The following is a 27,408-nucleotide window of genomic DNA, read 5'->3' as shown; positions in this document are numbered from 1 at the left end:
CAAAACAATGCCAATTTATTATTTTAGAGTTCTGGGGGTCAGAAGTCCCATGGGGCTGCACTGGGCTAAAGCCAGGGTGTCAGCAGGGCTGGCTTCTTCTGGAGGCTGGGGGCAGATCCGTCTCCTGGCCTTTCCCGGCTTCTGAAGGCCACCGCGTTCTGGGCCTCTGTCCCAGGCTGGGGCGTCACCACACCCTCTGCTTTCGCGCCACGTCTGCTCTGACCCCCGCCTCTCTCTCACAGGGGCCCTTGTAATGCCATTGGGTTCACCTGCATGATCCCGGGGAGTCTCCCATCGCAGGACCCTCGGTCACACTGGCAATGTCCCTTTTGCCATGAAAAGTCGCCCATTCACAGTCCCGGGATTAGGATGTGGGCCTTTTGGGGGGCACCATTCTGCCCACTGTGGAGGGTGTGCGGGAGCGACCAGACCTCAGGGGGGCTGTCAAATTGATCTCATCCCCAGCACAAAGTCCAGGAGGGATGGCATGAGGTGTCCAGGATGCTGGAGCTTGGTGGGGGCTGCACAGGGACTCTGCTCAGGCACCCAGCCCCAGCGTGAGGGGCCCATGGCTGTGGGCGCAGCAGCCACAAGGGAGAAGCAATGGCCCCGTAGACTTTCCTTCCCCAAACTCGGATCCCCTGAAACAGAGAGGTGAGGCTCAGGGGTGAAGGGCAAGCAACTTCTGCAATAAGATTTCCATGATGCCTGATCATGTCTTTAAGAGAAAGGTTATGTCTTTCCTCATTTTTGTTTATTTTTTGAGACAGAGTCTTGCTCTGTCACCCAGGCTGGAGTGCAGTGGCTTGATCATAGCTCACTGCAGCCTCAACTTCCCAGCCTCAAGCAATCCTCTCTCCTAGGTCTCCCAAGTAGCTGGGACTACAGGCATGTGTCTTGGGAGGCAATTTTTTTTTTTTTTTTTTTTTTTTTTTTAGAGACGAGGGTCTCACCATGTTGCCCAGGCTGGTCTCGATCTCCTGGCCTCAAGCAATCCTCCTGCCCTGATATCCCAAAGTGCTGGGATTACAGGCATGAGCCACCATGCCTAGTCTCTTTTCAAAAAAAAATTTTTTTTTTTTGAGTCACAGTTTCACTCTTGTTGCCCAGGCTGGAGTGCAATGGTGCGGTCTTGATTCACTGCAACCTCCGCCTTCCGGTTTCAAGCAATTCTCCTGCTTCAGCCTCCTGAGTAGCTGGGATTATAGGCACCTGCCACCACATCCGGCTTATTTTGCATTTATTTTTATTTTTAGTAGAGATGTGGTTTTACCATGTTGGCCAGGCTGATCTTGAACTCCTGACCTCAGTTGATCTGCTCGCCTCGGCCTCCCAAAGTGCTGGGATTACAGGCGTGAGCCACCGTGTCTGGCCTCAAAAATTTTTAATGTAAGTTTTCAAATAAACTCACACACGTGATCAGTGATCACCACACATACTTTATCGATAATCGTCAAACTTGTTTCATGCATTGCTGTTGTCTTTCTCTTTGCTTTTCCCCTGTGGCTGAAGCACTTTCCATCCTGTAGCAAAAACGTTCTGAAATTTTCTGCCTATGAACTTCAGGTTGCAAGGCGCCAAGTACGGGGAACTCTGGAACACACTTGCAGCTCCCTTAGGGCAATGTTCAAATTAACAGTCATTCCTTGGCACCCGCTCAGGCCCCATCCGGAATCACATTCCCCTGATTGTTTGCTTACGTCCATCAGATGGAACACACAGGTTCCTAACAAGGCCCACAGTTTAAGTTTTGTGGTGGCGCCTCTTGAACCTCTCTTACTCTAGATCAGGCGCCGCCCCCGACCCCCATTGCTCCTCCCACCACTTGTGATTTGTTGCAGAAACCAGATCAGCTGTCCTGCAAATGTGTCGCCTATCGCGCTGCTGTTTGCCTCTCTGTGGTGTTGCCTCGCCCCGTGTCTCCTGCAAATGGAAGCTGTGCCGCAGAAACGCCCTTAGATTCAGGCTTATCTTTCTTTGCCAGAAGCCTTCATGGGCAGAGCTGTGAGAGCCACATGGAAGCATCTGTAATGCTAAGTGTGCCCCGTGGGTCCAGGTGGCCATCGCCCAGACCTACCCTGTGATGCTAAGTGTGCCCCTTGGGTCCAGGTGGCCATAGCCCTGACCTACCCTGTGATGCTAAGTGTGCCCCGTGGGTCCAGGTGGCCATTGCCCGGAACTACCCTGTGATGCTAAGTGTGCCCCGTGGGTCCAGGTGGCCATTGCCCGGACCCACCCTGTGATGCTAAGTGTGCCCCGTGGGTCCAGGTGGCCATCACCCGGGCCCACCCTGTGATGCAAAGTGTGCCCCTTGGGTCCAGGTGGCCATAGCCCTGACCTACCCTGTGATGCTAAGTGTGCCCCGTGGGTCCAGGTGGCCAAAGCCCGAACCCACCCTGTGATGCAAAGTGTGCCCCGTGGGTCCAGGTGGCCATCACCCGGGCCCACCCTGTGATGCTAAGTGTGCCCAGTGGGTCCAGGTGGCCACAGCCCGAACCCACCCTGTGATGCTAAGTGTGCCCCGTGAGTCCAGGTGGCCATCGCCCGGGCCCACCCTGTGATGCTAAGTGTGCCCTGTGGGTCCAGGTGGTCATAGCCCGGATCCACCCTGTGGTGCCCTAGTTTTGTCATTACTGATCTCATCCATGACCCTTGCGAGAAATACTTATGTCACGAGAGGTGGCAAAATCATGGTTTCTCTCATGATCTCATCTCTTCACAATGAGTAGCTTAAATTGTTCTGTTAAAAACAACAATGAGAAAAAAGGCTGGGCATGGTGGCTCACGCTTGTAATCCCAGAGCTTTTGTGGGCCAAGGTGAGAGAGGCCAGGAGCTTGAATCCAGCCTGGGCAACATGGCAAGACCCCATCTCTACAAAAAAATAAAACATTAGCCAGGTGTGGTGGTGCGCGCCCGTAGTCTCAGCTACTCAGGGGCTGAGGCAGAAGGATCATTTGAGCCCCAGAGGTTAAGGCTGCAGTGAGCTGTGATTACACCACTGCACTTCAGCCTGGGTGATGGAGCGAGACCCTGTCTCTTAAATAAAACAACCAAACAGGCTGGGTGTGGTGGCTCACACCTGTAATCCCAGCACTTTGAGAGGCCGAGGTGGGTGGATCACCTGAGGTCAGGCGTTTGAGACCAGCCTGGCCAACATGGTGAAACCCCATCTTTACTAAAAATACAAAAATTAGCAGGGCCTGGTTGCGGGCACCTGTAATCTCAGCTACTCAGGAGTCTGAGGCAGGAGAATCACTTGAACCCAGGAGACAGAGGCTGCAGTGAGCCGAGGTTGTGCCATTGCACTCCAGCCTGGGCAATAGAGCAAGACTCCGTCTCAGAAAAAAGAAACCAACCAAACAAAACCCAAAAATACTTGCTGTTGTCCACTAGAGTTATTGAGTTATCCTGAAATATAGTTTAAAAGGGAAATTCTTAATTCTTTTCTTTTAATTGACAATGTTCTGAATAGAGTTGGAGGCTTGTTTTTCCAGTGGATTACCGATGGGTTTTGGTTTGGTTTCTCTCTTTAAATCTATTTATAGCTTTTGTGTATTCATTGTGTATTCAGCAATTATACACAATGAGTACACAAAAAATTACACAACCAATACACAAAAGGTAAAAGTAGATTTAAAAAGTGAGATACCAAGGCTTGATTTTAGGCTCAATTTGTCCCCTCTTTGGCCAAGGATTTCTAATTTTTTTCCCCTCAAAACTGGTAGACCAGGGTGCCGTCCCATCAGTGGTGGGAGGAAAGGTTAGTTGCCACGGACAGTGGGTGAATGCCAGGGTGCCAGTGTCAGGGAGGGGAGGGGCTGGTGGGTGAATGCCAGGGTGCCAGCATCAGGGAGGGGAGGGGCTGGTGGGTGAATGCCAGGGTGCCAGCACCAGGGATGGAGGGGCTGGTGGGTGAATGCCAGGGTACCAGTGTCAGGGACGGAGGGGCTGGTGCGTGAATGCCAGGGTGCCAGTGTCAGGGACGGAGGAGCTGGTGGGTGAATGCCAGGGTACCAGTGTCAGGGACGGAGGGGCTGGTGCGTGAATGCCAGGGTACCAGTGTCAGGGACGGAGGGGCTGGTGCGTGAATGCCAGGGTGCCAGTGTCAGGGACGGAGGGGCTGGTGGGTGAATGCCAGGGTGCCAGCATCAGGGATGGAGGGGCTGGTGCATGAATGCCAGGGTACCAGTGTCAGGGACGGAGGGGCTGGTGCGTGAATGCCAGGGTGCCAGTGTCAGGGACGGAGGGGCTGGTGGGTGAATGCCAGGGTGCCAGTGTCAGGGACGGAGGGGCTGGTGGGTGAATGCCAGAATGTCAGTGTCAGGGAGGGAGGGGCTGGTGGGTGAATGCCAGGGTGCCAGCGTCAGGGATGGAGGGGCTGGTGGGTGAATGCCAGGGTGCCAGTGTCAGGGATGGAGGGGCTGGTGGGTGAATGCCAGAATGCCAGTGTCAGGGAGGGAGGGGCTTGTTGAAGAGAAACTTTCTTCAGGGCCATTGATTTCCCTGCCTTGTTTGAAGTGCCTGGATTGGGCTCTCTGAAACCAACAACATCTTATTAGAAGACAAGGGCTTCTTCTCTTTTTTTCTTTCTTTCTTTTTTCTTTTTTTTTTTGAGACGGAGTTTCACTCTTGTTGCCCAGGCTGGAGTGCAATGGCGTGATCTCGGCTCACTGCAACTTCTGCCTCCCGGGTTCAAGTGGTTCTCCTGCCTCAGCCTCCCGAGTACCTGGGATTCCAGGCATGCGCCACCACACCTGGCTAATTTTTGTATTTTTTAGTAGAGATGGGGTTTCTCCATGTCGGTCAGGCTGGTCTCGAACTCCTGACCTCAGGTAATCCTCCCGCCTTGGCCTCCCAAAGTGTTAGGATTACAGGCGTGAGCTACTGCTCCCGGCCTTTTCTTATCTTTTCTTTCTTTAGAGACAGGGTCTCTCTCTGTCACCCTGACTGGAGTGCAGTGGCATGATCACGACTCACTGCAGCTTCGACCTCCCGGGTTCAAGCGATCCTCCCATCTCAGCGTCCTGAGTATCTGGGACCACCACGCCTCACTAATTTTTGTGTGTGTGTGTGTTTTTTTTTTTTTTTTTTTGTAGAGATGAGGTCTCGCCATATTGCCCAGGCCTGGCAGGTGTTTCTGATAGTCACAAAGCCCCTGCTACTGGGGAAAGAGAAAGGAAGCCCCAGCTAAGACCCAATTAAGAAAATCCCAGAACCAAGAACGAATTGACTGTTCGGCTTTGGTAATCTCCAATGTGTCCACCAGGTGGTGCTGTCCAGCCACGAATCTCCCAGCTTTGATCTCGGGCTTCGGCCGAGGGCACCTCCAGGGCTGGGGTCTCATCGTGTTGTCCCCACTTTATTCCAACGTCCACCCCAGGCCTGGGGAAGCCCAGGGAGGACCGAGTCTCCTGGGCCCCGCAGGGCGCACAGAGGTGAGTTTGGTGGTGCCGTCCCGACCTCGACAAGCATCCCAGCGAAGCAGGCTGAGCGCCCGGCTGGCTCCCTCGGGTCCCCTCTTCCGGGCCTTCTCCGTCCTGTTGATTTGGGTGTTTTAATGCAGGAAAGTAGGACACTGGTTGTCACCTGCCTGCTCCTACAAGGAAAATGCATGTTTGTGTGGTTATCCGTGGCCACCCCCACCAGGGCCTGCGGGGGGCCCAGTGCAGTGGAGGTGGGGAGGCGACTTGTGGGCTCCAGGATCCGTGGAGAGTGAGTGTCAGCGGGAGGGCGTCCCCCGACCTCGGTCAATGGAAGCTGCTCTTCCTGGGGGTCCCGTGGGAGGGCCGTGATGGGGGTGGGGGAGGAGGGGTGAACACCGGGCCCTGATTGGCCCCCTGTCCTTGGGTCTTGGCTGGTCCTAAGAGGGAACGAGGAGCACAGCTGGGGTCACAGCCTCAGCCGGGACTCCTGCCCTCCAGCTCCTCAGCATCTTCCCTGCGGGTGCTCTCCTGGGGGCTGCTCAGGGCAGGTGGCAAGTAGGGGGCTGTGGGACCAGAGACCGGGTGGACATGCCCAGGGCCTGCCCTTTTGGCCTGCCGTGGAGACCCACCCAGGCGCACCTGGGGGCTGACCCTCCCCTGCAGAGAGCAGGGTGAACCCCAGCCCTGCCCTCACCTAACAGCCGGGTTCGAGGGGAGCGTAATTTATAATGAACCCCACTCCTCCCCCAACGCCCGCCACAGGCAGGAGCCAGCCTCTCTCCTGACACCAAAGTCACGCTCCTGACCCTGCAGGCCACAGGGTGAGGAGGACCCAGAGGGGCAGCAGGGTGGGGGCGTTTCATAAGCCAGGGAGAGCTGCCCCTGTACATCCTCAGGCCTCACAGTGGAGTGAGGGGCGGGGGCTGCCTGCGTCCTCCACAGGAGCTCCTGTCATTCCACCTCTGGGGGTGCACTTGCCGACTTACCCCAGCCCTGGACTCACAGGCTGCGCTGCTGTCTGCCCAGGGCCTGGCGATTGCTGCGTCCATGGTGGGTCCCACAGGCAGGCCCTGCCCTCCCATCGCTGGCTTCTGAGCAGGGGCTTTGGGGCTGCTGGACCTCGGAGGCAGAGCCGGGGCTTCTGGTGTCCCTATGTCTTGGGTGCCTGGTGTCCTGAGGCCAGCGCCCCCCAGCTTGCACTGGGACCGTCCATGGAAGCAACTCCTCTTTCATCTCAGGCACTGGGGGTCCCAGGGCCAGGGAAGGGGCTGTGCAGCACCTCAGGAGCCCAGAAGAGCTGCCCGCCAGGGAGGAGGAGCTGGGGGGAGCAGAGGCCTGGACCAGCTGGGATGTTCCCATCGGTGTGTCCCTCCCGCCCAGGCCACGTGGGCAGGGGAGGAAGAAGGGAGGAGGAGGGGAGGGGCCCTTGTCTTCCCAGAGCCTCTCCCTTCCTCTCCTCCCCCTCCCTCTGCTCATCTCATCATGAGACAGCTGGCAAGGGCCTTCGGCTGCCCTGGAGTGACCCTGCCCTGGCCAAGCTCTTGCTGCCCCCTTCTCCTGGAGGTGCCAGATGGGGCGGGCCCAAGGCAGCGGAGGTCTGGGCCCTGGTTCCAGCTCTGTCCCTTCCTGAGGGCCCTGGAGGAGGCAGGAGGAGGGCCTAGCAGGGCCGGGCAGATGGTGGGCCGGGAGGAGGGGCTGCCTGGGTAGACGGACCGACTGGCAAGACAGATGGTGGGCCAGGCAGGGGTCCGGAGCCCGCCCCATCTGCTCCAGTCCCTGGTGGGACTTTTCTTGTCCACCTTGGGCTGAACTGGGATGGACTGTGTGGGTGGCTGTGGCCCAGGCCGGATTCTGTCACACTGGGTCCTCTGTCCCTGGGGCATGGCCAGCCAGGTGCTCATCTGGGGTCTTGAAGCCTCCTCCTGGCAGCTGCCACGTGGCTGGAGGTCATCATGTTTCGGGGCCTCCTGAGGGTCTGGGGGCCATGCCTGAGCAGAGCCTGGGGCGCGTCCTGGGAACGAAGCCGCCGCTGCAGATGAGGGGCTTTGTAGGTGGGTGGGTGACTGTAGCCCCTGGAGGGGCTGCCTGGGGCCCAACGCCGATAGGGCCCGGGACAGGAAGATGCTCAGTCACGTGTTTGCGCTGCAGGTGCACCCCCAGCCCAGGCGACATCAACGGCCAGCCCCACACGCGTGAGGAGGGATTGCGGGCCCAGGGGCGCTCAGGATGGGGCCGGGCTGCTTCTCAGAAGAGGGGACGCTGAGCCCAAGCAGGCTGCACTCCTGCTTGGACGGAAGGTGGATGGGTGGGGTGGGAAGGGGTGGGAAACGCCCAGCCCCGGTGGGCTTGCGGGAGCCTGCGGGAGGGCCCTGCGTCTAGCTAAGGCGTGGGGAGCACCTCCGGTGGCCCCGTCCTTAGACCCCCGAGGGGTGGGGCGCTGCGGGTGGATCCTGGGGGTCTGAGGGTGCCAGGAGGATTTCTCCTGTTGAGTTCTAGTGTTGATGATGCTAATCCAAAAAATACCTGAACCAAAAAACCAATTCCAAAGAAAATCCCGTGCAGCAATGGCTTTCGATCGGCTGCGGCTTCTGTGGAACAGCTTCGGTGTCTTTGGCGTTTGGTGTTTTCGGACAGGCTCGGAAGTCACGTTCCCCAGCCTCAGGAACCCCTCCGTTAAAGGAGGTCGGTCCGTTTCCTCAAGTCACAGGAGCAGACGCAGGGTGGGGGCGTGGGGCGTCATGGGGAACTGCAGGCGGGGTGCCAGGGTCAATGTTAAGGTCCAGGTCACTCTCCAAGGAGCCCGCTGAGGGCTCAGGGCTCAGGGCTCAGGTGGCCCTCCTGCCCGCCCCACCTCTTGCTCCCTCCAGCAATGTCTTCCTGCTGCCAGCTCCGGGAGCCGGAACGCTGCCTTCAAGGCTGGGCCCATCAAGAGGACAGCTGCGCACTGTCCCCTGCTCACTTCCTGTCAGTCTCTTCCTGATTTCCTCCTTACACTCAGTTCTCTTGTCCCCTTGGCCTCTTAGTGGCTGGGTGACCTTGGGTAAGTCACTCACCGTGTCTGAGCTTCGGTTCCTTCAGCTGGGAAAAGGCAACAGAGAAGTTCCCACCTCATAGGGTCCTGCAGCAATTCACTGGGTCAAAGCCCTCAGAACCCTCTTCAGCTCAGAGGGAGTGCCTCTGGAGTGCTCGCTGCCATTATTATTATTATTATTATTATTATTGTTATTATTATTGCTATTTTTGAGACAGGGTCTTGCTTCATCACCCAGGCTGGAGTGTGGCGGCACGATCCCAGCTCACCACAGCCTCAACCTTCCAGCCTCAGTGTTCCTCCCACCTCAGCCTCCCCAGTAGCTGGGACCACAGGTGCGCCACCACACCCGCCTAATTTTTGTATTTTTTTGTAGAGACAGGATTTTGCCATGTTGCCCAGGCTGGTCTCAAGCTCCTGAGCTCAAGTGTCACATCTGCCTCAGCCTCCCAAAGTGCTGGTATTACAGGTGTGAGCCACCGTGCCCAGCCATTGCTGTTGTTTTAACTTTATTTTTAAAATTTTATTTTATCCAGGTGAAATTCTTATAATATAAAATTAACCATTTTACAGTGAACAATTCAGTGGCTTTTAGCACGTATGCAGTATCGTGCAGCCACCACTGGTACGGTTTGGATTTGTGTCCCCACTCAAATCTCACGTTGAACTGTAACCCCTAGGGTTGGAGGAGGGGCCTGGAGGAGGTGATTGGATCATGGAGGCCGATTTCCTCCTTGCTGTTCTCGCGATAGTGAGTGAGTTCTCACGAGACCTGGTTGTTTAAAAGTGTGCCGCTCCTATAGCTCCTCCTCCCTCTCTCCCTCCTGCTCCGGCTATGTGGGATGTGCCTGGTTCCTCTTCACCTGCTGCCATGACCGTAAGTTTCCTGAGGCCTCCCCAGCCATGCTTCCTGCATAGCCCACAGAACTGTGAGCCAATGAAACCTCTTTTCTTTATAAATCACCCAGTCTCAGGTGGTTGTTTATAGCAATGCAAGAACGGTCTCATACGACCACCTTTATGTAGTTCCAGAACATTCCCATCACCCCAAAGGAAACCCCATACCCATTAGTGGTCAGTCTGCATCCCTGGCACCCACCCATTTGCTCTCTGTCTCTGTGGGTCTGCCTATCCTGAACATTGTGTATCAGTGGAATCATACAATATGTACCTTTTGCATCTGGATTCTTTCATTAGGCAAATGTTTTCTGGCATCTTCCGTGTGGTGACATGAGTCAGCCTTCACTCCTCTGTCTAGCTGCGTGATATTCCACTGTCCGCGCTGACCACATTTTATTGATCCTTTCTTCCTTGATGGACATTTGAGTTGTTTCCACCCTTTGGCCACCGCGAATTGCGCCGCTGTGAACGTGCGAGCACAAGTTTGTATTTGAACACCGGTTTATTTTATTTTAATTACTGGAGACAGGGTCTCACTACGTTGCCAAGGCTGGCCTTAAATTCCTGGGCTCAAGTGGTCCTCCCAAGTAGCTGTGCCCCCCCTGCCTGGCTTTGCACACCTGTTTTACATTTTAACTTTTACCATCTGCCTCCTTTTCGTGATCCACGCATTCTCAGAAACAACCACCACAGCTGCACTGCTTGCTTGTTACGAGGCTCACGCCTCTTGGGCTGACTCCACGCCACCTCCTACCCCCCACTCCTGTAGCGCTGCAAACCTGCACCCCTTTTGTGTGTGGAGAAACAGGCACAGAGAGCCCAGCCACTCTGCTTTCTCCCTGGGGTGCCTCTGAGCCCCTCCCTCGGGCACATCCTGGCCCTCCCGTTGTAGGGCTTCCCGTCTGGCCTTCCCAGGCTTGTGGCTGGGGTCCCATCTGGCATGGCTGCTGTGGGCATGGAAAGATGCTGGCCCCATCCCTGTGGACAGCCTTGGCCTTCCTCCTCCTGACCCCTCTCACCACCACCGTGTCCACTCCTCATCCGCCCTGGACGTCTCTCCTGCTCCTGCCTTTGCTGAGATCTTCCAGGCTCTCTTGGGAACCCTGCGGGTGCCCCGGCTCTGCAGGTGCCACTGGCTGCTGCTCACTTCTGCCCCAGGCTCTTGGCTTCGGAGCAGTTTCTGCCTGTTGTCCCTGCAGCCTGGAGAAGCTCCGTTGAGTCTGGAAGGCCAGGAGGGAGGGCCTCGTGTTCTCCCAGGAGGAGTCCGGGACCCCTTGTGCCCAGAGAACTTTTCAGAGCCATCCATTTAGGCTGGGCCACCTGGTATGCGCTCCAGTCCCCAGGGCACTGCTGGAGTTGTCACCATGACAACTAGTGCTCCCATTTGACAGCAAGGACCCGAGAGGCCCAGGGGCCCAACAAGGGTCTTGCAGAGGGGCTGGCACCTGACCCGGGTCTGTGTGGGTCCCAGGTCTGAGCTTGATGGGACTGAGACCTGAAGGGGCTGCCTGGGGTACGAGGAGGAGATGAGGAGGAGGAGGTGGGGGGGAGGAGGAAGAGGTAGAGGGAGGAGAAGGGGGAGGGTGAGGAAGGGGAGGAAGGAGGAGGAGAGGGAGGAGGAGGGGGGAAGAGGAAGAGGTAGAGGAGGAGGAGGTGGAGGAAGAAGAGGGGGAGGGGTGGAGGAGGAGCGGGAGGAAGGAGAGGTGGAGGAAGAGGGGGAGAGGAGGAGCAGAGGGAGGAGGAAGAGACAGAGGAGGAAGAGGAGGGGAGGAGGAGGAAGAGAGGGAGGAGGAAGAGACAGAGGAGGAAGAGGAGGAGGAGGAGGGGAGGAGGAGGGGGGAAGGGGAGGGAAGGAGGAGGAGGCCAGGGCCCCACTGGCCCACTAGGGTCTGCAGAGGAGAGAGGAGCAATGTGGACGTCCTGCCCGTGTTCACCACTCTGACTGGTTTTATTTTTGTCTTGCCCAAGTCCCCTGGCTCTTTCTCCAGTGCCCAGTGGAAACGTGCACGTCACGTTTTTCTCAGCGAGATTCGCAAATCGAAGTGGCAGCTCTCGCTCCCTCGTGAGGGCCTTTGCAATCCAGCGAGCAAAATGAAATCGGCACATGTGGCCAAGAACCTGCAGGAATGGAGGGGTGGGAGCACCCTCTCTCCTCCCTCCTGACCCCAGTGCTGGGGTGGGTGGAGAGGGATGCTTCTCCCACTGTCAGAGAGCCACACCTATCACTCAGCAAGGGTGGGATTGGACTGGAGGCCCCGCGTGCCTCTCCCAGGCCCCTGACCTTTAGGTGGAGAGAAGCTGGGTGGGAGGTAGGGCCGGGGTGGCTTGTCCTAGTGGTGGCCAGCCTGCGCCTGGCTGTGGAGTGCCCTGGATTCCTCTGCCTGTGTGCACCGCTTCCTTCCTAGACCTGCCCCTGCCTCGGGCCTGCAGGCTCCCCATGCACCCTGTGCGTGCACCAGGCCCTCCTTTGTTTGGGGTGCCCTGCTTGCCAGCTGTTCTGGAAACCCGTCCCCACGGGGACCCAGTGTCCAGGAGACTCGGGTATTTGGTGGTCCCTGCAGTCCTCTCGGGCCACTGAGTCCATGCTGTCAGTGACGGCAGGTCCCTGAGGTGGGAGGCTTGTGGCCGGGGGTGTGTGTGACAGACAGCTCGGCCGCCTCCTCAGGCTGAGATATCAATCGCTGGCCCCTGGTGTCCTCCGCTGGACCCTTTCCTGTCTGCCCTGGGTGACCCGGTATCGATCACCTGTCAGGCCTTCGCTTCTGTCTCATTTTCCTGGCTAATGGCTCTGGCCGCCATTGATCCTCCACAGAGGCTCATTTGACCCAGCACCATCTCCCTGCACCTGGTGGCCTCCAGTGTTTCACGGCACCAGGCCTGGGGTTACAGATGCCCCTGCTCCTGCATCCTACAGATGCCCCTCCTACCTGTGCCCCTCACCCTCCCTCTCACCTGTGCCCTTCCCCTCCTCCACCCTCCCACCTATGCCCCCCCACCCTCCCACCTGTGCCCTCCCCTCCTCTACCCTCCCACCTGTGCTCCTCTCCTCCCCCACCCTCCCACCTGTGCCCCTCCCCTCCTCCACCCTCCCACCTGTGCCCTTCCCCTCCTCCACCCTCCCACCTGTGCTCCTCTCCTCCCCCACCCTCCCACCTGTGACCCTCCCCTCCTCCACCCTCCCACCTGTGCCCTTCCCCTCCTCCACCCTCCCACCTGTGCTCCTCTCCTCCCCCACCCTCCCACCTGTGCCCCTCCCCTCCTCGACCCTCCCACCTGTGCCCTTCCCCTCCTCCACCCTCCCACCTGTGCTCCTCTCCTCCCCCACCCTCCCACCTGTGCCCCTCCCCTCCTCCACCCTCCCACCTGTGCCCTTCCCCTCCTCTACCCTCCCACCTGTGCTCCTCTCCTCCTCCACCCTCCCATCTGTCAACCTCCCTTCCTCCACCTTCCCACCTGTGCCCTTCCCCTCCTCCACCCTCCCACCTATGCCCCCCCACCCTCCCACCTGTGCCCTCCCCCTCCTCCACCCTCCCACCTGTGCTCCTCTCCTCCCTCACCCTCCCACATATGCCCCCCCTCCATCCTCCCACCTGTGCTCCTCTCCTCCCCCACCCTCCCACCTGTGACCCTCCCTTCCTCCACCCTCCCACCTGTGCCCTTCCCCTCCTCCACCCTCCCACCTGTGCTCCTCTCCTCCCCCACCCTCCCACCTGTGACCCTCCCCTCCTCCACCCTCCCACCTGTGCCCTTCCCCTCCTCTACCCTCCCACCTGTGCTCCTCTCCTCCTCCACCCTCCCACCTGTCACCCTCCCTTCCTCCACCTTCCCACCTGTGCCCTTCCCCTCCTCCACCCTCCCACCTATGCCCCCCCACCCTCCCACCTGTGCCCTCCCCCTCCTCCACCCTCCCACCTGTGCTCCTCTCCTCCCTCACCCTCCCACATATGCCCCCCTCCACCCTCCCACCTGTGCTCCTCTCCTCCCCCACCCTCCCACCTGTGACCCTCCCTTCCTCCACCCTCCCACCTGTGCCCTTCCCCTCCTCCACCCTCCCACCTGTGCTCCTCTCCTCCCCCACCCTCCCACCTGTGACCCTCCCCTCCTCCACCCTCCCACCTGTGCCCTTCCCCTCCTCCACCCTCCCACCTGTGCTCCTCTCCTCCCCCACCCTCCTACCTGTGCCCCTCCCCTTCCCCACCCTCTCACCTGCACCCCTCCCCAACCCTCCCACTTGCACCCCTCCCCTCTGCCATCCTCCCACCTGCTTCCCTCCTCTCCCCCACCCTCCTACCTGTGCCCCTCCCCTCCTTCATGTCTGAGACCTTTTGGGCTATAGAACAAGATACCTGAGACTGGATAATTTATGAGAAAAGGCATTTATTTTCTTGTAGTTCTGGAGGTTGGAAGTCCAAGATCAAGGTGCCGGCAGGCTGGGTGTCTGGTGAGGGCTGCTCTCTGCTCCCGGATGGTGCCTCTTGCTCTGTGCTCCCCTGGCGGGAAGTGAAGGACACAAGGTGTCCAGTGCTGTGTGAAGCCTCTTTTGTGTGGCCTTAATCCTGGCACAGGCAGGAGGGAGGAGCCCTCAGGCCCTCATCACCTCCTAAACGCCCCAGCTCTTAACACAATCCTGCTGGAGACTGTTTGCAGGTGAACTTTGGAGGGGACACACACATTCAGACCGGAGCACCCAGTCCTCCACTCCTGCCTCCACCTCCTGTCCCTCCCTGAGCCCTTCCCAACACCCCCTCCAGCTCCCCCACCCTGCCCTCCCCCTCATCCTGTCCCCCCCTCCCCAGGCCCTGTCCCCTCTTTCTAGGCCTCCTGAAGCAAGGCAGAGTGCCCGCACTCCTTTTTCAGGAGGAGAGGAGACTGGCTGGGAGGAAGAACCTTCCAGAGCAAGGCATCAGGGAAGGGTGGGGGCGGGGCGTGTCATTTCCAGGGCTCCCTCTTGTCCCCGGGCGGCAGACCCCGAATGCAGACCTTCCACTCTGAGCCTGACAGTGGGAGGGGAGACGCTGCCTTATCGTTTTCAGGAACTGCCTGACTTTAGAGAAAGATCCCTCCCTCAGACGCCCCATCCCAGGGCCTGCGGTGGGGGAGGAAGTCCGGGAGACGCTGCCTGCTGGGGGGCCCTGGGCAGGTGGGGCTCCTTGTCAGGGCTACGTAGAGTCCCTGGACTGGATGCCGCCTGCCTGTGAGGCTGAGGGAACCTGTTCCAGGCCCTCTGCTGGGGTGCAGTTGGGTCCCCCAAGCCTGTGAAATAGACCAAGACAGCTACCAGCACCCCAGCTTCTGTGCATCCTAAGTGACTCAGTCCCCTCCAGGCAGGCAGGACGCCCCATGTGAATGTGGACGGGTCCAGGGTGAGAGTGGGCGTGTCCAGGGTGGGAGTAGGTGGGTCCAGCATGAAAGTGGGCAGGTCCAGGGTGACCATGACAGTGGGCCAGTTGGGGTGAGAGTGGGCAGGTCCAGCATGAATGTGGGTGGGTCCAGGGTGATGGTGACAGTGGACAGGTCTGGGGTGAGAACGCACATGTTCAGGGTTGGAATGGGTGGATCCAGCATGAATGTGGGCAGGTCCGTGGTGACCATGACAGTCACACTCTCACCTTGCACGTTAACTGAACCAAGGGATGGGATGAGGGTGTGGGTCTGAGGTGAGAGTGGGCGGGTCCAGGGTGAGGTGGGTGGGTCTGAGGTAAGAGTGGGCGGGTCCAGGGTGACAGTGGGTGGGTGCAGGTTGAGAGTGGGCGGGTCCAGATTGAGAGCAGGCAGGTCTGAGGTGAGAGTGGGCGGGTCTGAGATGAGAGTGGGTGGGTCTGAGGTGAGAGAGGGCAGGTCTGAGGTGAGAGTGGGCAGGTCCAGGGTGAGAGTGGGTGGGTCTAAGAGTGGGCAGGTCCAGGGTGACATTGGGCGGGTCTGAGGTGAGAGTGGGCAGGTTTGGGGTGCCAGTGGGGTGGGTCCAGGGCTGGAACATAAATCCCAGCCTCCATCCTCTGGTTGTAGACGCTGCGTGGGGAACAGTTGACCCCCCTAGCTGGGTCATCATGTAATTTGTCAAATACTTAGAACCTAAGAGATGGACGCAGCCCGTGGGTGTGGTCAGCAGGGTGGCTTCACCAGGAAAGGTAGAAGGGCCTTCCTGGACAGGGACATGGGAGCTGGACAGCTGGTGGCCCAGGACAGTGAGTCTGCGCTCGACCATACGGAATCCCCTGAACGCTCATGTAACACAGCTCGTGAGTCTCACCTCCACAGTGTCTCATCCCGTGGGTCTGGGCATGGCTTGAGAATTCGAGGTTCTAACCAGCTGATGCCCCGGGCACCCTACTTTGAGAAGCACATTAACTGAGCCAAGGGCGCGTGCTCATGGGAAGTTTTCTCTTTTTAAGTAGAGACATCAGGGCTTCAGGTGTGCTTATATCAACTCTGCTGGAACCAAGCCAAGTCAGGGTGGAGGGGTTGTGTGGCTCTCTCCTGGAGGAGGCCTGCCACACACCCCCTCCACCCTCTCTGACTAGGTGGCCTCAAAGGTGGGCTGAGAGTCAGCAGAGCTTGGCTGAGGCCCACAGGAACCCCCGTCACCCTCTGCACATTTGCAGCACTGGCTCCCCTGCCCGCCTGCCCCAACACATCATTCCTGAGCCATTACATTAACGGGCATAAAATATTTACTTAACTCAGCTTTTTGCAAATATTCTTTCAGTTATTGTCCCTCTGCTGGGAGCATAAACTGTGCGGCAGGCACACGCTGAAAGGCTTGGGTGTTAAATAATACAATAAAAACCCTGCGAAGGCCAGACAGCTCCCCGCGTGCATGGGGCTGCCGCCTGCTTGCTGTGTCCCCGGTCACTCCACCACAACTGCCACCGCTGGAGCTGGAGGAAGAGGGTCTTGATGCAGACGGCCCAGCTTCTGCGTGGGGGCGGGGAGGGAGCAGGACACATGGGTGTGAAATAGACAATTAAAATTACGTTCCCAAAGTTTTCCATTTACTCTTCCAGAAGCAAGTTGCAGAGACCTTTGGGAAAAATGTGAAGTGTTTAACAATGGATCATTGCTTTCTATTTTAATATCTTTTCTTGAAATGTTTCCTCCTTTATGGGATTTTTTTCTGACCACCATTTCACCCACCCCCACCTGCTCCTGCAGTGGCTGCTCCAGGTCCCAGTGGCTTTTCCGGCATGCTCTGAAATGGAAAACCCGTTCTAATTGGTCCCCTGGCTTCTATGAGTTATTAATGAATGGCTGCCCCCATCCTTTCCGTGATGCTGAGGATCTGTAAATAGACAAACCCCAAACTGACACTTTTGAGGAAAACGACTTGGGTGGTGGGTTTTTGTTTTTGTTTGAGACGCAGTCTCGCTCTGTCACCCAGGCTGGAGTGCAGTGGCGTGATCTCGGCTCACTGCAACCTCCACCTCCCGGGTTCAAGTGATTCTCCTGCTTCAGCCTCCCGGGTAGCTGGGATTACAGGTGCCCGCCACCATGCCCAGCTAAGTTTTGTATTTTTAGTAGAGAGGGGGTTTCACCATGTTGGTCAGGCTTATCTCGAACTCCTGACCTCATGATCCACCCGGCTCGGCCTCACAAAGTGCTGGGATTACAGGCTTGAGCCACCGCCTCGATGGGGGTTTTACCAGGAACTTCGGGGACTTTTCTGTTCTGACTTCAGAAGGGACCTTCCTTATCTCCACCCTCTTCACCGTGGCCAGGGGGAAGCACCTGGGTCTCTAGAGCTGAAGGTGCTGCCTAGAGTCACATGACTGTCATTGCTGGTTCCTTCCATGCCAAGGGGACTGTCCATTTGAAACCCTGATGATGGCAGGGAGGATTGTGGGGACATAAGGAGGCAGAGGGAAGGGGTGCAGGGAGAAGGAAAGGGTGGGAGAGGTGAAACGGGAAAAGTTCCCTTGTCCCCCTCGCAGGGCGTGCGACAGGGAGTGTGGCTTGCTTCTTCAGTGCCCCGCTGCTCAAACCTCTGGGGGAGCATAAGACAGGCAGGCTGTGGGGCTCTGACCCCAAGGCCATGTCTAGGGGTGAGTGTTACAGCTCCGGAGGCCCCGGTGGGTGTGTATGATGGGTGCTCTTTTAGTTTAGCCATCTGTAGGCGGCTCGTGTTAACCAGCTCAATTAGACCCCCTTCCTTATCAGAAGGACAGAGGGATTTCCTTATCCCAGGGTTTCTTGCCTTGGTGGACCAGAAGAATCGGATCTCACATGGGCTTGGAGAATGAGTGCAAAGTTTTATTGAGTAGAGAAGTAGCTCTCAGCAGATGGCGGAGCCAGAAGAGAGATGGTTTTCCCGTGGAGTCGGGCTGCCGACATGCTCCCCTCCACGTCCTGTCCACGTCCCGGCCGCTTGGCCGCTTGTCTTCTTCTTCCCATGTGTTCCTCCCACTCTCCAGCAGCTTCTGTGTGTCTGCCCGCTGGGGTCTCGGGTTTTTATAGGCCCGGGATGGGGGCGTGGCGGGCCAGGGTGGTTTTGGAAAATGCAACATTTAGACTCCTTGCCCTAGGCCTGTGGGGGTGGGGCCCTAGCAAGGGATCATGCCCCCCTCTACCCAGCGTTTCCCTAACCCCCTTCTGTATCATTAAAGGGACCATGCCTTCCCTTCCCAGCACTTCCCTTCTGTATCAAAGGGAGATAGGTAGCAAGACAGCTAGAGACAGCAAGAGCGAGAGAGAGAGAGAGAGAGAGGAGAGAGAGAGGAGAGCAAGAGCGAGAGAGAGATAGGAGAGAGGAGAGCGAGAGCAAGAGCGAGCACACACACTCTAGAAACCTGCTCCCAGGCACCTCTGGTCCCTCTTGGAGGAGCTTTCCCATTCCTGGCCAGCTCTCATTCCCAAAGACCTGGTCATATTTTTGACCCTGCTAAAGCAGGTGAGAGTCAGCCTGCAGTGACCATGCAGAGCCCAGCTCCTGCCCTCTTCCTCCCGCCTTGCTCTTCACCCTCGGGTGGGGCCGCCGTGCTGGCCCAAGCCTCTGCCCAGGCTCCTGCAGCCCAGCCTCCACCTGCTCTCCAGGGAAGAGGGCTGGCTCCAGCTCTGCCATCTCAGGCTTGGGGCTGTTTCTTGTTTCTATCATTCTTTGAACTTGAGAATCGGATATGCAGAAAGATCTTCCGAACTCGGAGAGGAAGTGTTTGTACAGCTCCAGCAGGGAGCAGACACATTTTTGAACCAGAATGACAGGGCATCCTGCCAAGGACAACAGCGGGGCTGGGCGTGTGGCCCCTGTGAGTGGGTTGCATCCTGGCTATGATCTGGGGCCCTCCCCATCCATGTGGTTTCTGGGGGGCCAGTTTGTACGGGAGCTTGGCTGATGGGCCCAAACCACATGTGAATTTCCTGCGACTGCTGTAACAAAAGACCCCACACGGGTGGCTGGAAGCAACGGGAATGTGGTCACTCAGGGTTGTGGAGGGCAGAAGCCTGAGGTCAAGGTGCCAGTGGGGCCGCGTTCTCTCTGAGGATCTCTGGGGGGTCTTTCCGTGCCTCTCCCGGATTCTGGCAGCTCCTATGACCCCTGCCTGCTGTTGTCATGGAAATGGCAGCTTCCTTGGCCTTGGCCCTCACTGCTGTCCCTCAGGGCCTGTGCTGGGAGCTGGGCCTTTCAGGTGCAGCTGTGACAGCAGCTTCCAGAGGGAACTTCCCACCCCCCAGGGGAGCAGGGCTGGGCTGGGCTGGCAACTCGGAGGCCAGGCACCAACTATCATGGTGACTCAGGGACCTCAGTAGGGGATGACACAAGTGCTTGAAAGGAGGCCTCAGGATTCCGAGATTCCACGCGGCTTCAGGCCTAGGACCTGTTAGCCCCTGTCACACGTGCACACGTGCCACTGTATGCCCACATGCACACGCCCACACACGTGTGCCCATCCAGCATGTGCACACCGAACTACCCACAGACGTGGCACAGCCTCCCGGTTTCAGAAGGTCCACATGGGTGCAGGTGCCCACACAGGCCCACGGCACGAAAGCTCTTCTCAGAAACCAGGCGGATGAATGGCCCTCCAAGCAGGACCTGCACACTCCAAGCTGTGACTGGGGAGGGGCTGAGGGAATCTGGGGAGGTGCTGGCACCTGACTCCAGGGTGGAAAGGACACGTGCAGCGCCCCCTTCCTTGGGTGTCCAGGTGTATGTTCTGGCTCCCAGCAGGGATGGGCTGGGTGGAAGGAGCTGGCACCTGTACACGTGCACACCTGTGCGTGTGTGTGTGTATTTGTGAGAGCCCACAGGCCAGCCGCCTGCATTGTGGGTGTAGGAATTGCCACAGTGTGTGGCCACGCACGCCCTGAGTAGCTATGCATCTTTCCATCCGCAGAGTACCTCTGCCACCTCCACGGCACGCATGCGTCTCTGCTGGTGTGTTGTCCCTTAAGACACTCATGGCGTGCAGCCTCCCGATGGTGCACCTTAGTTCCTGTCTGTTGAGGGAGCAGGTCCTGAGGTTGGACAGAAGAAAGGAAGCTCCTGGGAAGGATGGTGGCAGGGTGGAGAGAGACTCCCAGTGCTCGGAGAGTCACAGTCTGTGTTAGTTACTTGTTACTGCCCTAACAAATTACTACACATTAAGTGGCTTAAAATAACACAGATTTATTATCTTTATTTAAAAAAATGTTTTGTAGAGACAGGTTCTCACTTCATTGCCCAGGCTGGTCTTGAATTCCTGGGCTCAAGTGATCCTCCTGCCTCAGTCTCCCAAAATGCTGAGATTACAGGCATGAGCCACCGTGCCCAGCTACAAATTTGTCATCGTACAGTCTGGAGGTTAGACTTGGCTAAAATGAAGGTGTCAGCAGGGCTGTGTTCCTCTGTGGAGGCTCAAAGGGCAGAAAATCTGCTTCCTTGGCTTTCCCAGCTTCTCGAGGCTGCGGCACTCCTTGGCTTGTGCCCTCTGTGAGCTCCATCCATCACATCATCCTGACCCCTCCCGCCTCCGTCTTCCACTTCTAAGGACGTTGGGATCGCACCCGCCCACCCGGATGATCTCCCATCTCCAGATCTTTAACTGACTCCTGTGACTGCTGCCATGCAAGGCAATGAGTTTACAGAGAGTAGGGTTCACAGAAGCAGGGGTTGAGTTCTGGAGATGAGGATGTGGCCATCTGTGGGGCCATTATTCCACCCCCTCATAGCCCCTAAGAAACCCGAGAACTCTGAAAGGTCATCTCATGAAGCCACCTATCTTCCTACCAAAATACTGTACAGCTTGACATATAATTATGCAAATATTCTATCCTAATGAACATTTTCCTCAGGGTGTAACATATGTACGGTCAGGTGCATACACCTTGGGCACACATAGGAAGTGATTGCAATTCTCATAACTTTCTGTAATTCTTCTCCCGAGGTTATAATGAAGAGAATGAGTCCCTGATTTGGGGTTCCTGAGATCTGCTCTAGTCCAGGGCTCCCCCTTCCTTCTTTACAGCTGGCCTGCAGGATCTGCTCTCCCTGGTCTTGGGCACATGTGCATACATGTGCATTCAGACACAGGCACACATGCACGTGCACTCAGATGCACACATGTATGTGCACTCAGACACATGTACACACGCACACACACACATGCACACATGTACACATGCACACATATGCACACATGTGCACACACACACATGCACACGTGCTCAGATAGCTGTGCCACAGAGGTACAGCTGGGCGCATTTTCCACATGTGCACCCCCCACCCTGCCCAGGCTCCCCCATGCCCTCCCAGACAGCATCTGCTGTGCAGAGGTGGCCATGCTCTGATTCTACCCTGGGCAGTCCTGTCTTTGGAACTCACAGCTTACAGGGCCCTGTGCCTAGACTGCCTCCCAGTTTCCTATGTCCCCCTCCAGTGTCTGGGGCTGGCTGGGACCCTCAGGGCTGTCCCCATAGGGTGCCTTCCTTTACGTGCTGCCCAACTGTCTCTCCTGTACAAGGGACAAGGGATCAGATGCCCCAGTCGCTCTGGGACTCAGCCGATGGGCGGTCTTCTCTGGTCCTCTCCACCATCATTCAGAGTCTCCATCGGGTCCTCATACCTCGCACAGGCCCAGCCACCACTCCTGTGATACATTTGAAAATCAAATTGTCTACACACATGGGGTCCTGAAACAGTGCCCACCTCCTCTCCTGGCCTCTACCAACCTGCATCGCCTCCATCTGGACCAGGTGCCCAGAACACAGGCTCCGTCATCGTCTGATATCCTAGTGTGTCTGCAGGAGGATGGGTCCCTGCCCTTTCTGCCTGCCTAGTTCCCTTGGGGTTGGCTCATGTCCCCTTTTGTCCCTAAAGACATCCTCGACTGCCAGGTCTGCCCTGACATCTCCCACTTTGGGGCCACCTCCACGTCTGCCTCATCTCTCCACGCTGGTGAAGGCCATGTCCTTGTTCCCGCAGCCCCTGCATAGCACCGGCCTCACACCCGAGGCCGCAGAATCGAACCTGGACTAAAGGTTTCTCCCTACTCCTGAATCTCCCTCCTGCATGACTCGGTAGTGAGCCATTTCCAGGAGAGAACACGTCTCATCTATCATTTATTTTTTGGCCCCACCTGTGCTCTTACCAATGTGCTATACCGCTATTAACTCAATCTGTGTAGCAGCTCCTGGGAGGTAGGTGCTGTCCTCACCCCTGATTTACAGATGGGGAAACTGAGACACAGAGATGTTTCATGAGCTAGGAGGGGTAGGGCGAGATTTGAACCCAGCCAGTGTGTGTGGGTGTTTCTGCCTGACCATGGGCCGCACGCAGCTCCCATGCGTGGGGCACGTTCGTGAGCAAAAATTGAAGAATGTCTTATTTATTTTCTTGGCACGGTGTCTTTTCATTGCTGTTGCTTTTAATTTCCTGCTTTCCCTAAGAAAGCCTCTGTGCCCATCTCAGAATGTCCCCTCAGCCCAGGGACAGCGGCCTGGACGGTCAGGGGCCTCCACCCCTGCACATGTGAGCTTTCCTGGGTTTGCAGCCAAAACCAGGAAGCCGCGTGCCAGGAGGAGCCGGGCTGAGCCAAGGGTGCTGGTTCCTTCTCCACAATGGAATGCAGATTTCCCATTAAAAGGCAAATCTTTATTTCAAAAGGTTGAATAGGATGCAGCTTAAAAAAAGATTTCCAGCTGGTTAAATTTAGGGCAAGGGAAGAGGTCCAATCCCAGAATACTGCCTGGCCGTGGGCCCGCAGCACAACCTTTTGCTGGGAGTTGGATACATTTGCACTTGAAGCGCCTGCCTCTTGATATTTTTTTTCCCCTTCCGAGCTAGGCAAACAAATGCGGATAGCTGTGTTGGCCAGAGTTGCAGAGTGGGGCTCACTTAAAATCATGTATTTGAGTGGGGTGGTTGCCAATTCGAGATGGCCTGTCCCAGCTGACTGACACCTGCTTCGGGCACGACGACAAGCAGGATGGACAGCTATGGGCTCTTCCTCCTTCCAGGATTGCCTGATCCCTTTCTGCAGCCTGTGCTCTGGAACCCTGGCCCAGCTCTGCATCCCACATTCACAGTTCAGGCCCCTAGAACCCCCGCCCATCAGGCCTCCTGGGGTCTGGGAAGAGACCCCAGGAATTGGAGGGCTGAGCCTGGACCCAGCTCCCTCAGGCAGGCCAGGTGACCTCGGCATCATGTGGCCTCTTTGGGCCTTTCTGACCTGCTCGTACAGCAGCAGGTAGACTGAGCCATCTCTGAGGTGGTGTCTGGCTCTGCCTCCATTGTGGGGCCAAACCCAAGGCTGGCCTGGAAACTTTGTGGTCAGGGGAGGGCTTTGGGAACCTGGACCTGAAGGAAGCTGGGCAAGCAAAGCTGTGTGAAAGGGGCAGCCTTGGAGGCACATGTGCATGTGTGCATGAGAGTGTGTGCGTGTGTGTGCATGCGAGTGTGTGCGTGTGAGTGTGCATGTGTGAGTGCGAATGTGCATGTGTGTGCGCATGTGTGTGCATGTGTACCGTGTGTGCATTGTGTGCATGTGTACGTGTGTGTGCACGTGTGCATGTGTACATGTGTGTGCATGTGTGCATGTGTATGCGTGTGTGCATGTGTGCATGTGAGTGTGAATGCATGTGTGCATGTGTGTGCATGGCGTGTGTGCATGTGAGTGTGTGTGCATGTGCACGTGTGTGTGCATTTGCATTGTGTGTGTTCATGTTTGTGGGCACATGTGTGTGTTTATGTGCATGTGTGGGGCTGCGGGTGATCAGGGAGGATTCAAATTTGAGGGTCTCACGGCCTGGAGACCTCAGAAGCAAAGCTGGAGGAAGAGGAACCTGGTTAGGTGTTGGGAACACCAAGCCCCTTTAGAGCAGCCAGCTGGATTGCGGGACGGTGTGGCCTTGGTCTGAGGGTGGCCCTAGGGCCTGAGGAACTCCATGAGGCCTCCCATCCCCTCCTTCTGCTCCTTCTCTCCCTCCTCTCCAGGTTGCTAAGAAGTCCAAAGCCCTGTGAGTCCGTGTGAGTCTGTGGCCCCTCTCACACGCCCTACAGCAGAGCACAGCAGGGCTCTCCAGGTGGGCCCGGGCTCTCCCCCTCAACCCCATCCTCCTCGTCATCCCACTGGACTGGAAACTCCAGCTCCTGGGCCCCAGGCCAGCTCCTCTTCTTTCGGCCTCCAGGCTGGACAGCAGAGTAGGTGCCGGCAAACTTCGGCACCAGAGTCCAACTTTGCAGGCTCCATGCAGCCCAGCGGCCCCACCTCAGTCCAAATCCACCCCATGATGTGTGTGAGGCAGCCTGGCTCCTAGATCCAGCCTGAAAACAGGACACCAAACACTATAGGACACAGGGCACCGGGGAGGGATGATGGACTGGGCTGCCAGTGCGGCTTGGTGGGGTCCAGGACAGTGGCTGAGGGAGGAGTGAGTGTTGTCCGGGGCTCTGTGCTCTGTGAGGTTTCCTGTGAGATTTGGGGGTATCTGAGATGCTGGCTTATGCAGAGCAGTGGGAGTAGGAGGTCGTGGGGGCTAAGATTCAAAGGTCAGAGGCCATGCACAGATTCTGGTGGTGGAGGTGGTGCTGGGGTTCAGACCCCCAGTCTCCCCCATTGTTTTGGAGGGTTGTGGGGGTCTCTCGCTGAGAGAGGGGACTGTTCCTCTGTAGTGATATTGATATGAGAGGCCACATGAATGTCTTTGAACAGGAGGACAAGGAGCCCCTTTGTCGGGGTCGTGGGAGGGAGGAAGGCGTCTCGGGGAGACCCAGCAGGTATGACCTGAGTATGTCAGATCCAGCGGTGGCTTTTTTTTTTTTTAATTAGATCTCAAATTTAATTGTGAATGTAAAATTTCCATTAATTCTTGTCACATTTTATTCTTAACCAACTATTAACTGCAGCTCTAGTCCATAAACATAGTTATGACTGACGCACACATCCATTTTTCATTACTTATTTAGAAAAACCTAAATTATTGATTTATTTATGTATTTATTTATACTCAGCACAGCATCACATAGCAAGGAAGAAAACAGGATCTGGGCTAGTTTTGCTGCCATTTCTCTCTTCCTTGCAAGGACAGCGCAAGGCGGGACCGTCTGGGTCTGCTTTGGGGGGTTTATTCCTTGGGGAGGAGGGCTGAGGGTCACCAGATTCAGGGGCACAGGACTTGACCGGACACAGACTGAGGTGGGAAACACTAGCAGAAATCTGGCAGATGCCGGCTTTGGAGAATGAACCCAAGAAGGGAAGTGTGAGCTCCACATGGTCGGCAGATGCCGGCTTTGGAGAATGAACCTAAGAAGCGAAGTATGACCTTGACATAACCCCATCAGCGTGATTTCACCTGGGAGCTGGGGAGAGGCTGTTTTTCTCCTCCTGATACCAAATGCGCAGTGTCTTTTTTTTTTTTTTTTTTTTTTTTTAGACGGAGGCTTGCTCTATCCCCAGGCTGGAGTTCCATGTGCGATCTCAGCTCACTGCAACCTCCACCTCCCAGGTTCAAGTGATTCTCTTGCCTCAACCTCCTCAGTAGCTGGGTCTACAGGCACGCGCCACCACGCCTGGCTAATTTTTGTACTTCTAGTAGAGATGGGGTTTCACCATGTTGGCCAGGATGGTCTCGATCTCTTGACCTCGTGATCTGCCTGCCTAAGCCTCCCAAAGTGCTGGGATTGCAGGCATGAGCCACCGCACCTGGCCAGCTGTGTCTCTTTTAATAGGAGAGCGAGCTTCCTCCCTGCTCTCAACACAGCTGGGTGTTCTCTGGTTCAATTCAACTTCGCCACTACCTGGAGATAGTGTCACACTGCACAGGCTGAAGCCTTTGCTCCAAGACTGCCCCTTCTCTAGACACCAGTTGTGAGTTTTGGCCACCTACACTTCTTTTTTTTTTTTTTTTTGAGATGGAGTCTCATTCTGTCACCCAGGCTAGAGTGCAGTGGCGCGATCTCAGCTCACTGCCAGCTCCGCCTCCCGGGTTCACACCATTCTCCTGCCTCAGCCTCCCGAGTAGCTGGGACTACAGGTGCCCGCCACCACGCCCGGCTAATTTTTTGTATTTTTTTTTTTTTTTTTTTTTTTTTTAGTAGAGATGGGGTTTCACTGTGTTAGCCAGGATGGTCTTGATCTCCTGACCTCATGATCCGCCTGCCTTGGCCTCCCAAAGTGCTGGGATTACAGGCGTGAGCCACTGTGCCTGGCCTTGGCCACGTACACTTCTGACTGGCTTTACACAGGGTTTCCCACAGCCTCCTTCCTGGGTTTGAGAATTTCCTAGAACAGCTCACAGAACTCAGAAAGGTGCTTTCTCAGCTTATTATAAAGGATGCAAAAGAACGGGCCAGGTGTGGTGGCTCACATCTATAATCCCAGCATTTTGGGAGGCCGAGGAGGGTGAATTGCTTGGGGTGAGGAGTTCGAGACCAGCCTGGGCGACATGGTGAAACCCTGTCTCTACTAAAAATACAAAAATTAGCCCATCATGGTGGTGTGTGCCTGTAATCCCAGCTGCTCAGGAGGCTGAGGCAGGAGTATCACTTGAATCCGGGAGGCAGAAGTTGCAGTAAACCAAGATTGTGTCACTATACTCCAGCCTGGGCGATAGAACGAGACTCCATCTAAAAAAAAAAAGAAAAATATTTATTAATTCAGTAAAGATCATAGTCATTACATGTTGGCATAAATATTTATGATGAAATGTATTTTTTCCAAAGCAAAAAAAAAAGTGGCATAGTTTTATATTTCTGCAAATTTCCTTAACTTCTGGCTTGATAGAAGACAGCTGGAATCTCGTAGCTGCTCCTGCGCCCTGCCTGGGGAGGCGGCTCTTCCTCTTTGATACTGCATTGACACTTCACAAGTACCGGTTTCTCAAGGGTTAGTTGCAATGTGGGAACGGAAAGCGTATTAATGAATGTTTTTGCTCTGTTATCCTAAAATCCCCGGTCTGTCTTGCACTTTGAATGGATCTTTTAGCCACATATCATCTTGTATCATTGTGCCTCAGTGGTCTGGAAAAAAATGTACTACCATATCAAAACAATTTTTGCTCTGCATTATCAAAAATCATACTTGTTAAAACCATCTCTGTTCTCATCAGCAAAGTCTGGAACTATTGGGAGGCTGTCAAGCTCTAGCTCTCTGTGGTGGATAACATTTCCCCAAATTCTAATTTCTCTTTGAAAGAGTAGATTTTGGCAAGGCGTGGTGGCTCATGCTTGTAATCCCAGCACTTTGGGCGGCCAAGGTGGGCGGATCACTTGAGGTCAGGGGTTCGAGACCAGCCTGGCCAACATGGTGAAACCCCGTCTCTACTAACAATACAAAAATTAGCTGGGTGTGGTGGTGGGCGCCTGTAATCCCAGCTACTTGGGAGGCTGAAGTGGGAGAATTGCTTGAATCTGGGGAGCGGAGGTTGCAGTGAGTTGAGATCATGCCACTGCACTCCAGCCTGGGTGACAGATGGAGACTCTGTCTCAAAAAAAAAAAAAAAAAAAAAAGAATAGATTTTATCATCGATAACAAAGACCATCATTTCTTTTCCCTGGAGTGACAGGCTCACTTTGTTCAACTCCCTTTTCCCTCTGCAAATGTGTGCGGCAAGGAGTGTGGTGGCTGAGGCCCTGACCCTGTCAG

At 56.2% G+C, this 27,408-nt stretch overlaps 1 long non-coding RNA gene across 2 annotated transcripts in view; it reads left to right on the top strand.

The window, feature by feature from the left end:
- The first annotated feature begins 4,426 nt into the window (after positions 1 to 4,426).
- The window catches only part of LOC117976638 (uncharacterized), a 43,770-nt gene continuing 20,788 nt past the window's right edge, over positions 4,427 to 27,408 (top strand). For both annotated transcript variants that reach the window (XR_008621652.2, XR_004667404.3), the window contains exon 1: positions 4,427 to 5,436. This is a non-coding gene — a long non-coding RNA (uncharacterized LOC117976638). The remainder of the gene's footprint in view (positions 5,437 to 27,408) is intronic.

Source organism: Pan paniscus, chromosome 19 (assembly GCF_029289425.2).
Source record: "Pan paniscus chromosome 19, NHGRI_mPanPan1-v2.0_pri, whole genome shotgun sequence".
NCBI lineage: Eukaryota > Metazoa > Chordata > Mammalia > Primates > Hominidae > Pan > Pan paniscus.
This window is presented reverse-complemented; position numbering and strand designations above follow the sequence as displayed.